Source organism: Cupressus sempervirens, chromosome 9 (assembly GCF_028749045.1).
Source record: "Cupressus sempervirens isolate cs-2001-9-10 chromosome 9, ASM2874904v1, whole genome shotgun sequence".
Lineage (NCBI taxonomy): Eukaryota > Viridiplantae > Streptophyta > Pinopsida > Cupressales > Cupressaceae > Cupressus > Cupressus sempervirens.
The window spans coordinates 673,739,109-673,751,807 of record NC_143126.1 but is presented as its reverse complement, the minus strand read 5'-3'; positions in this window follow the sequence as shown (position 1 = coordinate 673,751,807).

Genomic DNA, 12,699 nt, shown 5'->3' with positions numbered 1-12,699 from the left:
CACTCTTCACATAGGAGATAAGGAATCACATCCTAAGTTTGGAGAGTCAAATCTAGTCATCTGGTGCAAAATTTCCCATGTCTCTAGATCAAAGTGAGAAACACTTTAGGACCCTTCTGCAATCCTAAAGTCAGCAACACTATAAGTAGATGAAGCCAATATTAGGGCTAAACTAATTAGAATCTAGTCTACATTAACTCCTCACATGGAGGTTTTGCACAAGAATCTAGGCTATGTAGAAACACTTATGAAGAAAGACCCCAATCCTTCTAGATTAGAAAGCTTAGTACAGCTTGCTGCTGAGCTGGCCATCCAAATTAAGTCTTTGGAGGTACCTTGTGATAATTGGGGTGCTACTCATAAAATAATACTTGAGGTCCATAAATCTTTTTTGGAAAAATACACCATTAGTGTATAACCCATTGACATCAGTGTCAAAAAGAGGGAGTAAGAGAAAAAGGTAGAGCAAGTAGGAGAGAAAGAAAGCAGAAATGAGAGAAAGAGTATTATTTGATTCAAATCTACTCAGTAGAAGAAATATTTTGATACAAAAAGTACAAAACAAAATAGATCAAACAACTCAAGGGGAGTTATGATATTTTGAGGTATAAGTCATGTTGCAAAATTTTGATATTTTAAAATTTTTGTATAGAAGCCAAATAATCATTTATGTTATGCTCAAAGAATAAGAGTATTAATGTATGATCAAGTATTTTTGATACTCATGTCAAAGGGGGAGATTTTTAATCTCAAATTAGTTGTGACAAGTGAGTGTCTATACACTTAAGTCATTTACTTAGTTCATGCTAAACAAGTAACATATGTCGAGCACAACATGTAAATTAGAACATGCCAAGTAAATAGTGAGTGTCAAGTCACTCATATGTCGAGTCACTCAAGTGCCAAGAAGATAGTATGTGCTAAGTGATATAGGAGCTGAGAAAGTAGTGCATGTTGATTCATTTAGATTCTAAGTGATAGCATTGAAGTCATAGTATGTGCCAAGCACTGGGGACTTCAGATGCCAGGTAACACAGTTTTGTCAAGGTTGTTTGTATTGTGACAAACTACTATGTAAACCATTTTTGGGATGACTTAAGGATTGAATTATGATTTTTTTTTGATATGGATGAATCCTAATTGGGAATCCCTATGTATTAAATGCAACCAATCAAGTAAAGGAAGGTTTAAGCGGCAATATGAATGAATCACAATAATTGATTCATATCTAACCCTAAGTCACCTAGGTCTTATTAAGGAGGACGAACCATAACCTTCTTATGAGTGAAGAGGGAATGAATGAATGGTCAAGGAGATTTTTTCATGTGCAAACTTGGACATTCATGGTGATCCAAGTATTATGATTTGAATTGCATTGTAGAATTAGTTAAAGGAGAAAATAGGAAGAAAATAGTAAACAAAAAAGAGATATCTAATCAGGAAGGATCAAGTATAAAATAATATAGAGGTGATCTATCATCAAGCATCAGAGTGTTAATCATAGGATCATTGTTGAGACATTCTAATAGGTGAATCAGTTAAATCTCTTAATAGAGTAGTCCTAACAGGTTGTATTGAAATCCTCTAACAATGTACTTAATTATGAGTTGAAGTCCTTTAACTAGATAGAATTTTAACAAGGTGTTCAAATCCTTTAATAGAGTAATACCTAACAATCTTTGTAATCTTTTAATAGGGCAGACCTTTCATAGGGTAGCTAATGTTTCATGATCAAACACTATAACCTTCATTGGATACACTTTATTATTATAGTAGTGAAGACTTGTTGGTTTCATCCCTACCCCTAGTTTTACCTTCTCATTGGAGGGTTTCTTAGTAATCATATCTTGTGTCATATATGTGTGAATTCTTACTTGTTTACATACTTTGGATGCATATTCTTTACATGGTATTTCAAGTTACTTATTGAATATGTGAGATGAATGTGTGGTGAATATTTTATGGGTTATAGTTTGAAGCACTAATTCAACCCCCCCCTCCCCACTCTTAGAGTTTACCTTTCCTATTGTAATTCAAATAAATTTTTGTTGTTAGTGTCATACCAATTAAGAAATAATATTTTAAAGACAATGTATTATTTTACTTTTAAAAATATTTTAAAAACTTTACTTCAGGTGTTCTTGCTCCTAGCCTCATACCTCTACAAGAATAAGTACTATGTGGTGTTTTAGTTTGATGCACTTTGCATTGCATATTATTCACATGTCAATCTAAAGTGCTCTATAACATAAAAAAAAATTTACTTTTATAATATTTTGGTGATTAAATAATATCATGTCAAAACTTATGAGGTTCATTAGATGGGGTTTGGGAAAACAAGGAGCAAGAGATGTGGATAGGAATTGGATGGATTTGATGAATGGGAGACTTTCAATGATGGTAGAAGATTTATGAAGATTTATAAGAGGGGTTTAAATAATGGTAGAAAAGAAATGAAGATCTATTAGTGGGTTGGATGAAAGAGGGATGATAGTTATGGGACATGCAATCAAAATGATGAGAGTGGGACATGGAAAGGTTTTAGCATGCTAGAAATTTCACATGATGTAATTAGATGAGATGTCATCATCAACTTAACTTGGCCATGAATATTCTATTGGCTTTCTTGTAAGACTTCCTAGAGACTTGATGCCCATTGTTAAACAATTGAGAAGCAACATTTGTTAAAAATTTTGTTGTTAGTGTCATACCAATTAAGAAACAATATTTCAAAGCCAATGTATTATTTTACTTTTAATAATATTTAAATTTTTTTACCTTGGGATTTCTTTCTCCTAGCCTCACACCTCTAGCAGAATGAGTACTTTGTGGTGTTCACATACCACTTGTTGCACCCTACATTTCATATTGTTCACATCAATCTAGAGTGATATATAAAATAATGTTCTTTTTTCTTTGCTAATAGTTAGGTGATTAAATAATATAATGTCAAAGATCAAACAAAATAACTTTTTTCTCTTGTACACCAAAGACCATCGCCATCAAATCATCTTTGAGTATGAAATCCACATCTCCATATGAAAAAAAAGTATGCCCACAATGTACACATGGATGAGATGACACTCCATCATGAGACACCTCAATATCTATCCCATCACACATGTACTGACAACTAAAATAAAAAATTGATTGGGCCATAAAGATTGTAATGATGTAGGTGGCACAAGCAAGGATGACATTGCTAGTGTAGGTGACACAAGCAGAGATGAAACTATTGGTGTAGGTGATGCTGATAGATTTGCCATAAGATTCATGACCAAGGTGCAATAGGTGGTTACGATGGAGCTATCACATATTGTGATGACCCTAAAGGTTCATTGGATGATGGTCAAGGTGCAGTAGGTGAAGGAAAACCACCTAACTATGAGACATGCTCAATGATTACATATATCACTAATGCAATAGCATGAAGAGTCTATATATCAACAGAATCATTTACAATCGATGGGAGCACAACATGAGGCATTGTTTTTTATACACCAACTTGGTGCACACACCCGCCTTCCTTATATAAAATTATAAATTTAGATTTATTAAAATTAATCCATAGATTTTTTATTCTAGATTCAATTATTCTTTTGGAAATTACATAATGAATATTTTTCTTAAGAAAAAATAAAATGAACAAGTCCACATTAATCTTTTTTTTTACTAAATAATTTTTATTTCTCATTCCTAACTTACTAACATTTTTCTCATAACAAAAAACTTTAGAATAACTAAACTCTCATTGCAATATTTATAAATTATTTTTTTCATTCCTCATTTATGTTTTATTTTCCAAATTTTAAGATCAGGCTAATCACATTTACACAAAAACAAGATTCATAGAAATATTGAAATATAGTGAAAAAAAATATGAAAACTTTACATAAATATTTTAAGAAAAATAAAATATTTTCTGAACTTTACAATCAAATTTTGAAATGGAAATATTTTCAAAACCTTACACGAAAATTCCAAATAGGACTTAGTTTTAAAGATTTTCAATAGAAAAATTCTTACTAAACCAAAGCATTATCAATTGTATCTTCTAAGCTACAAAAAAAAATCCTTTCAATCTTGTTATTTATATGTTTTAAAATTAAATTGCACTTCTCATTGACATACTATAAAAGAGTAGTAGTCATTGATTACAATTACATTCCAAATGCATACTATCAACACAAGGGACAACCCCCAATTTCATCCTCGTCTAATGCAATCCCTAAAAATATTGTTCCAAATGGTAAAGATGTAGCAGAGACGTTCATTCCTCGTCCCTTAAAAATAGAGGAAATTCCCCATTTTATTAATGACTTTTCAATGCTACAAAAGATTCCATAAATGTAGATTAGTTTTATTCATTAGGTTGATTTTTCTTAAATTGCATATCAATGTTTTGTATAGCATACCCATTAGGGTACCAAATTTATCAAAAATTATAAGAAACTTGTTGTAACTAATAAATCTTTCAAATCCATAGAACAAAAAATAATGTGTATTCATCTACCAATAATTCTATTAGATAACTTAAAACTAAGAAATCTTTATGTGGAATGTAATTCTAGGGGAGATTCCACTAATTGTAGAATTACAATTTTGTGGGACAGAACAAACAAACACTCCTAAGATAGTGAAGTTGAACCCACAAACTCTCTTCTAATTTTTTTGTACGCTCTACATTTTTTGAACATATCATTAGTTTCATTCTACAAAATTATGAATTAGGTACCCTTATGGGTACTTGAATCATCCACAGATGGTATTTGAACAAATGAGCACCAAAATTTTGCACACATAAACACTCATATCTCCATCCCTATCTCTATCTTCCCTTACCCCTATTTAACTTTTTCTTATGGGTGTGTGTAGGATCATGGTCAACCAAAATATGCCCTTAAGTGGTAATGATAAATCAACAAATTAGGGTTATGTCAACTTGATGTGCAATTTTCAATTTGTTATGAAATTTCTATGAAAAAGTTGATACAAAAGAATCTCTAGGAAATTGAATTTAGTCTCTAAACTACTAGGACTTATCTAAAAAAATAAAAATTGACTAGTAAAAAAGAAAAAATTTAATGCAATAGTAAAAAAATTTAGGTCAAAAATAAGAAGCAGACATATGTTTGACCACCTTGATCAAAATAAAATGATAATATTTTTTTAATAAGATCCTAGATATAAGAATTAGGTTAATTCCTGGATGTGACACATAGTTTTGGGTATTTTTATTCTAAATAAACAATTAAATATTTATTTTCTACTATACTATTTTTTGAATAAAAAACTCTTGTGTCTAACCACCTTAACTAATTCAAAACTCTATGAAATTTAAATTTTATTTATATTTCCTTATATTAGAAGAAGCACAGAATGTGGTGCATCTTTTTTATTTTAAAAATGTTGTACCATTTGAAAGTTATAGTTGTTTTTAAATCAATGTGTTAATCAACACTTTATATGTAACTTCATTAGAAAATAAGAAATAATTACTTATTGAACCCATAATTTGACATACATTACATTTGTGGAAAGCTAAGAACATTCTTAAGAAACCTTTTTCATTTCATCAAATTTGGATGAAAATAGTTAGATACATATTTGAAGTAAAAAATCCACAATAATAGGCCAAAAACATGTTTTTGGGACATTTTTTAAGTTGACCATATAGTGTTGATATCCAAATATATAACAGGCCTTATAAAGGTATTTTTTTGGGTCTGGTATAAGGATGGGTGGGAAAAATTTTGGAATAGATTTTGTAATGTTTTGAGGCATTTCAGAGCTACATAATTTTTAGGTCACCACTTTTTAGCACACCATGATCCTCCACATACCCTTATATATATCTATATCTTATTTTCTCTATTTTAATCTATGTATGTTCTCTATCTATCTATCTATCTATCTATCACCTCATACATATTTATCATTTTGTCTCTTTATCTCTCTCTTCTCCTCTTCTTATTTCTCTCCCTCCTACTCCCTTCCTCTTTGTCTCTCCCTTCATAACTACGCTTCACTTTGATATTCTATTCTAATCCATCAATCTCTATACTACCTCTCCCTATGTTTCCCTATCTATTTTTATTTGTATCAATATTTTCACCTCTCTACCCTCTTTTTTCTTTATATTATTCATCATACTCACTATCCCCTCACCAACTTTCTCCCTCTATATCTCTCATTATATTTATATTTCCCTCTAACTATTATTTTCTATATTTCAAGGACAACCTTTCTATTTGAAATCAATAATTTTAAATTATATCTATCTCTTCCCCTCCATCTTACTCCATGATCTATATATACATGTCTCTCTCTCTAATTTACACATTCTTGTGATCTACTTCCATATACTTTCCTTTATATCTTTCTTATATACACATAGACTCCTTTCTCCATCCCCATCTCTATCTCATCTTACCTATGTCTTCACAATTTGCCTCTCACTATGTATATTCTATTTACTCTATTTATGTTTGATCTTGTCTACGTATCTAGATCTATTTACTATCTATCACCTCAAATATATCTATTACATCTCTTTATCCTTACTCTCCTCTCTCTTCTTCCTATTCCCCTCCCTCCTACTTCTTACTTCTTTTCCTTTCCTTTCATATTTATCTCCCTCATGCACATATACTCTCTATTGCTAGTTTTTCCTCCTTTTTCTTATCAATAACAATATTTTCACATCTATATCTCTCTATCTCTCTTCGTATTATTTATCTATTCACTCCCTCAAGCCCGTCTCCACTTATTCATCCCTATATCTCCCTATGCTAATAATTATACTTTTTTATATCAAATGGATTATCTATCCTTTTGACATGTACACAATATATTGTCTTACCATAAAATTAAACAAAATAAACACTTAGAAATCTATAGAATAATCTAGGCTAGGCTAGTTGACAAATGCTTTGAATCTTCACTTTTTAAAAATGTTTCATCTTATTTCTCTAACCATATTAAGGATCATTAGTTTGAATTTAAAATTAGTGAGATTTGTACATATATAATTGAATTATACTAGGAACTCAACATATAAATTGTCTTTATTTTATAATAAGTATGTAATGCCCCACCCGGAGATCCTTGGAAACAAGGATGAAAAGCAAGCAAGAATTTTTTTTTTTAAAACCAAATGTAAGTGCACATGATAACAACCTACACAGATCAAAAAGATTGCAATGGAAGACTAACAAATATCCAATACCAACGGATCTCCAAACATCACCACTGACAAAAACATAACCAATAAAATATAAGAGATCAAAAAAAGCTGAAAGACAAAAGTGAATTCCTAAAAATTGGCTAAGGCTGAAATCCTAAAGCCTTGAAATTTCCTAGAATCTTTATCTTAACCCGTAGAGGTCTGGAATCTATCTCAAATGAATCGTTGCATATATTGAAATATATCTTAAGTATATATATTTTAAACCCCTTGGAAATATTTTTTGAATTAGGAAGGTGCAAAACCTAAAAGGTTGTCCAAAATCAATTTCCAAACTTTTCTCTAACAACCCTAGATAGCCCCTATTTTTTGCACGAAGGCAAAGAATACCAAATTCTCACATGAAGAAATGCCTTCTAGTGTGAAGAAGTGCATAGTGCCACATGAAGAAGTGCATTTTTGCATGAGAAAGTGCACTCCAACAACATAAATTAATGCCAAGTTTCACATGAAGAAGTGCAAAGTTGCGTGAAGAAACCCACTGTGTCGCTCGAAGACTTGCATTCTTGCACAAGAAAGTGCAATCTCACACGAGATTTTAAATCAGGACACAAACACAAAATAGAATAGAATGCTAAAGAAACTATGAAACAAAGTTCCTCCACATTAGGGAGTATTGGATCCACATTTCAAACTAATAACACTTACCATAAACTAAAAGATAGAAAGCTAGAACCTAACCATCTAATCAACATTGAAGGAAATAATAGAAATAAACATCACAATAAACTGAAAGCAACATTGCATTTACTTTCAAATTATTGAGGATGTGGTTGCTGAAGTCACGGGGATTCCAATGGAGGGGCATAAATTCTTCAGAGAAAAGAAGATGTCTTCTAATGCAATCAAGGATTTTTTGAAAAACACTGAAGAGCTGAACAAGCTGGGCAAGAAAGAGACGTTTTTTGTAACGGATACTATAAAGAAGCTCTGGAGGTATGCTCTCTACGCTGTCATTGAATATATAACCCTAGACCCCAGGTTTGATAGGGTTAGGACTCACCATTTTGTGATTCTGAATCATTTTCGCCATGGTAGTAAGATCTCCTTCCCGTATTATCTTTTTAACTCGATGAACAAGGCCATTTCTAGTTTTAAAAAGAAAGCTACCGTCAACCCGGCTCTGCATGAGGGTCTTCTACTTCTGATTCATGAGCATTTCCATGCACAAACCATTAGCAAAAACCCTATCCAGGGGGCGGATGTTGACAAGAGCAGCTCCAATTTTCCCTCTGATTCCGACGATGTCGAGAGTATTAGCTCTGATGAGGTTTTTGAGCATTCAGGTAAGAAGACTAAAAGCCATAAGAAGGATTACCCCTCTATCAAATTACCTAGCAGAAAGAGCCCTAGAGGTCATACCCCAGCTAAAATTGGCTCTGCTGAGGTGGAGGAGGAAATGGATACTGATGATTCTAACAAGGTTTTGAAGGAGGAGTTGGATGAGGAGAAACTGAGAAAAAGACAGAAGAGGGAGGGAGAGAGCATGGAGCGCTCCAGTAGTCAGGGAAAGGATTCTCTGCCCATTCCCCTCTCCCCTATACATCCTCAGCCTCCTTTGGAGGAAAATGACAACTCTGGACAGATTGAGGGGGAAGTGCAAGTTAATAACAGAAGGAAGGCTTGGAAGAACTTCAATGTGAGAACGGCCACTATGGGAATCTACAGAGAGGCGATGAACCCCCAACTCCTGGTGGAAGACCTCGAGAAGCCTAGACTCAATGAGCTAATTGACCCGGCTATGGTGGCTATTTCTGATAATGCAAGAGAAACGGGCATGAATCTGTTGAATAATGCCCGCAATAGCATGATCGACAACTTCAGATCAATTAAATGGCTTTTACATGAGCTTGAGGATGTCAGAGATAGGGTTTCCCAAATGGAAAAAATCAAGAGCAAGACAGGTGCTAAAAGCCAAGGCGACTGGAACAGCTGGGAGACTCTGATGGAGAGGAGAGTAAAAAATATTGAGAACTACAATCACAACCTGGCAAGTCAAATGATCTCCCTCCTCGCTTCGATCAATGACAACATCCTCTCTCTCTTAGACAATCTCAAAGACAAGAACCAGATGGAGGAAGATGATAAACAGAACAGAGACAAAGATAGGCTGGATGTGGATAAAGCCAAGGACAACACTATGGAGCAGGATTTGACGAATGCCCAGGATCATAAGGTAGAAGAGCAACAAGAGTGCGCCGAAGCTGCCCAGACCATGCTCGAGATGGAGAAGTAGTCTACTAGGTTGGGTCTCTGTCCTTCGGTTTTTGTTTCTCTTGGCTTTGGCTTTTTGTTTGGTCTCTGTTTTTCTGGTTGGCTCTCTGGGCTTTTTAGTGGGCAGTTGTTTTGGGCTGGGCCTTTGGGCTTATTTTCAGCTGTAAGGACTATGTTTTGGCTGGGCGTTTTTTCGCTTATTTTTAGCCTTTCTTGTTGTTAAACTTATGGGTTTCAAGACCCCTTAAAACCTGTTTACCTTATCAAAAATATTGCATTTAAACATAAATAACAACTAAGTATTCAGTTCCTCCCAACCATAATAGCATCATCAAACCATCATTGGCCCTAGCCATCCCCATTGCATAACATTCCCAAGCTACCAATCAAATCATCGGTACTATCATAAAAGAAATTTCACTACTAAACATGCCACAAAAAGAAAAGAAAATCTAACATGCTAGTAGTAAAGCAAAAGATAATCCTACGAGGTAGATAATATCACCTACCACATGCTAGACATCATAACAAGGAATGTTTTAAAACTAACATCATCTAAACATGATAAACAACATCCCAATGAAAGCATAAATCACAAGAAAGCATACTTCATAAACTAAAGTACCATGTGAACACCTCTAGCAATGGTTGCACTAGGATACAAGACTGTCTCTATATATCAGTCCCTAGCAGTGGTGTAGGTAGCTATGCCTCCCAACCACATAGCACCCATAGGTCCACACTCACTGTGCTGATGGAGATAATGATCCAACCACAACCACACACAAAGAAAACATCCATGGCTAACACACACACCAAGTAGTATGATGACTAAATCCAAGACATAGACAATGCATAACTACAAGTCTTGGTCAGACATCTCAAGGGGCTACTAAGTAGGGGCTAACATCATTGAGATTCACTTGGCATCCAAAATCCCAAGCTCAGATCACATGTGGCAAAACTCTTAAGGTACTCCCTTGGAACCATCACATGAATGCAAAAATTTTCATTATCTTAAGTTTTATTACCACCCAATGTTTTATTTAGTTATCACTTATATAAAGCTCCCTCTTCCAACCCATGGTGCCATGATCACCGAGCTGTGAGATAGAAGCTCCCTCCATATGATACCTTACCTTACCCATGCTCATCCAATGATGAGTGCCTGTAGGCATGAAAATTCCTAACCCAACCCTAATGATCACAACTTTTGGAAGTAACACTGAAGATCACGCCTTGCAGGTCACCTGATAGATGTATTCATGTGTGGCGCACCACCATCACAAATATCAACAGAAGGACTGGATGAGAACCCAAAGAGAAAGTCAATCAATTGAAAAGAAATAAAAATTAGGATGATGGATGCTACATGCATCCCAATGCAACAAAAGATGCAAAAGTGATCTGAAGGATATCCAAATAGATCATCCAAGTCCACAAACCATTGTGTTGAGAAAATTTTAGAAAATAGGGTGGCACACAAAATGAGGTAAAAACCCCAAATTTTGGAATTTTTTTGAAATTAAAACCTATTTGGCCTTTCGGTGCAAAAACCCCAAAAATCCAAAAAATAACTAAAATTGGACATTGTATACAAAAATGGCCAGCATAACGGTTCAAAAACCAAAACCCCCATTTCAAAAATAGGGAAAACATTCATACTCGACCAACCGGGCAGAACTAGCATACAAAAATGGAGAGGAACACTAGTTCTCAACCTCCTAACATATTGCTACCAGAAATAGAAGCTAAAATAGAGCAAAAGCAATAAAATGAGAAAGCCCTACCTATTAACAAAGGGGCAAATACTAAAAATAGCCAGCTAAAACAAATACCCCACCAAATCTATCGAAAGTGATGGAAAAGCAAGGTCTTCCTAAGCAGGATCCAATAAGATTAATCTCACAAAATTCCCACGTGCACAGCTCCCAGAATGAACAAAAAGACAATCCTTCAAAAGAGGATTTCTCAAATTTGCTCACAAATTCTATTTCTAAAATGTGAGAAGTGAATAATAAATCCACTTTTCCAATACTTATTTATTTAGAGTGAATAATCAATTATGGAAAATAGCTAGCTAGAGTAGTTAGACTCTGAATTAATTCAAACAAAAATAGGTTATTATTTGTAACAGAATTTAACCTAAGCCAAAGCTGCCAGAAATTAAATCCAAAAAGATCTAAAACCCAAAAACCCAAAATCACAGAAAATCACTTAACACTTTTGTGATAGAGTGAACCTCTAAAGGCATAAACATGATCACTGGTCTAATCACATAATTCAAATGAGCTTGGATTTGCTAATCACCAAAAGGTTTTAATTTAAACAACTAAAATAAGGGTACATCGACCATACAGGGATGACATTGGTAAAATATGAACAACTGAATCACTAACTCCATAGACCACTACCAAGGATATAATTCCTCCATACTAAAACACATGATCAAGTGCAAATGCATATAATATAGTAGCCAAAGCAATTAAAATATTAATTAACTAATTGATCCATTTACATCACTCACGTTTGCAAAAAGTGTAAAAACAAAGAATGAAGTAAATAACCATAGCATAGAATCCATCTCATAACATAATCAACAAATATGTCCAATAAACCATATAACTAGATATCATCATAGATCTACAATCATCCTAAAATAGAATCAACATGCAAATATGATAGACTGAACAATATAGTAGTAAAGCATCTATGGTACTAAATCAAAGTATAATATCTGACCCTCAAGTCATCTTGAAGTACATAAATAATAAGAGTAACAAGTATCTCTTGAATCAAAATAAACAAGGTATAGACTGCAAACATGAGAGGCACTACACCCTCCCACACTAGCATAGACTTACTCCTGGAAGCTAGCAAAAAGGTAGGGGTACAATCCCCTCAGTCGTGTAGCATCTTCCCAAGTCACAGATGTCTCATCACTCAGGTCCCATTGGACCCTTACCTACTTGATATCCCAACCTCATAAGGTCAGCCTCTACTACTGTAGGATACAAATGGGCTCCAAAGTAAGCTACCCATCCACTACCTGCAAAGCATCCCAATCAAGAACATGGGTCATATCTAGAATATATTGTCGCAAAACAAAAACATAGAAAACATCATGGATGTGCGATAGGCTACATGGCAGTTCTAATCAATATGCAATAGGACAAATCTCTCAGGGATCTCAAAAGGTCCAAAAAAATGTGGCACCAACTTAGAGCCTTTCCCATAAT